The sequence below is a fragment of the Mustelus asterias genome, unplaced genomic scaffold, assembly GCF_964213995.1.
Source record: "Mustelus asterias unplaced genomic scaffold, sMusAst1.hap1.1 HAP1_SCAFFOLD_2614, whole genome shotgun sequence".
Lineage (NCBI taxonomy): Eukaryota > Metazoa > Chordata > Chondrichthyes > Carcharhiniformes > Triakidae > Mustelus > Mustelus asterias.
The window spans coordinates 20,001-22,089 of NW_027592559.1; positions in this window are offsets into that span (position 1 = coordinate 20,001).

The following is a 2,089-nucleotide window of genomic DNA, read 5'->3' on the forward strand; positions in this document are numbered from 1 at the left end:
CGACTAGGGGAGCAATTTGAAAGCGTGGCCGGCGCGAGGGGCGCCTGTGCGGGCGTGGGGAGTCAATGTGGAGTGCTTGTGAGCACGGAGTGTGTAGTAAGGGTGTTTTCCTGCGCTTGCCCTGCCCCAAAGCACTTGTTTTCCCCCAGACCCAAAGTGAATTGGTTAATGAGTTCCATGTCGAAAAGTGAATTGGTTAATGAGTTCCACGTCGGCTGGCGGCGGCGGTTGGCTTTAATAACCGTAGGCGGGCTTAATGCGCGACTAGGGGTGCAATTTGAAAGTGTGGCCGGCGCGAGGGGCGCCTGTGCGGGCGTGGAGAGTCAATGTGGAGTCCTTGTGCGCACGGAGTGTTGAGTAAGGGCGTGTTTCTGCATGTGCCCTGACCCTAAGCATAACCCTAAGCCTAACTCTAAGACTAACCCAAACCCGCGCCCTAACCCTAACACAAAGCCTAACCCTAGCCCGAGCACGAGCCCTCACCCAAACCCTACCCCTAACCCTAACCCGAACCCTAACACTAAGCCTAACCCTAGCCCGAGCACTAGCCCTCACCCTAACCCTAGCCCTAACCCTAACCCGAACCCTAACCCTAGCCCAAACCCTAACCCTAACCGTGGCCCTAACCCTAACCAAAGCCCTAGCCCTAGCCCTAACCCTAACACTAACCCTAACCCTAACCCTAACCCTAGCCCAAACCCTAACCCTAACCAAAGCGCTAACCCTAGCCCTAACCCTAACACTAACCCTAACCCTAACCCTAACCCTAGCCCAAACCCTAACCCTAACACTAACCCTAACCCTAGCCCAAACCCTAACCCTAACCGTGGCCCTAACCCTAACCAAAGCCCTAACCCTAGCCCTAACCCTAACACTAACCCTAACCCTAACACTAACCCTAGCCCTAGCCCAAAACCTAACCCAAACCCTAACCAAAGCCCTAACCCTCGCCCAAACCCTAACCCTAACCCTAACCGTGGCCCTAGCCCTAACCAAAGCCCTAACCCTAGCCCTAACCCTAACACTAACCCTAACCCTAACACTAACCCTAACCCTAGCCCAAACCCTAACCCTAACCCTGACCAAAGCCCTAACCCTAGCCCTAACCCTAACACTAACCCTAACCCTAACCCTAGCCCAAACCCTAACCCTAACCCTAACCGTGGCCCTAGCCCAAACCCTAACCCTAACCCTTACCAAAGCCCTAACCCTAGCCCTAACCCTAACACTAACCCTAACCCTAACCCTAACCCTAGCCCAAACCCTAACCCTAACCGTGGCCCTAACCCTAACCCTAACCAAAGCCCTAACCCTAGCCCTCACCCTAACACTAACCCTAACCCTAACCCTAACACTAGCCCTAACCCTAACCCTAACCCTAACCGTGGCCCTAACCCTAACCATAGCCCTAACGCTAGCCCTAACCCTAACACTAAGCCTAACCCTAGCCCGAGCCCTAGCCCTAACCCTAACCCTAGCCTAACCCTAAGCCTAACCCTAAGGGAGCAATTTGAAAGTGTGGCCGGCGCGAGGGACGCCTGTGCGGGCGTGGAGAGTCGATGTGGAGTCCTTGTGAGCATGGAGTGTGTTGTAAGGGCGTGTTTCTGCCTGTGCCTTGACCCTAACACTAACCCTAACCCTAGCGCTAACCCTAACCGTAGCCGTCACCCGAACCCTAACCCGAGCCCTAGCCCTAGCCCTAACCCTAACCCTAACCCTAACGGAGCAATTTGAAAGTGTGGCCGGCGTGAGGGGCGCCTGTGCGGGCGTGGAGAGTCAATGTGGAGTGCTTGTGAGCATGGAGTGTGTAGTAAGGGCGTGTTTCTGCCTGTGCCTTGACCCTAACCCTAACCCGAACCCTAACCCTAACCGCGGGTGCGGGGGGTTGAACAAACACCGGGGAAGCCATTAACCACCAGCGGGGAGTACATTAAGCAGTTGCCCTTAGTCTCAGGAGCAGCGGGGAACAGATTATCCAACAGCCGGGAAAACATTCACCAACTTCGGGGGAAAACATGAACGAAATATCGGGAAGACATGAACCAACGGCAGGCAAAACACTGGGGAAGCCAGGAACCAACAACGGGGA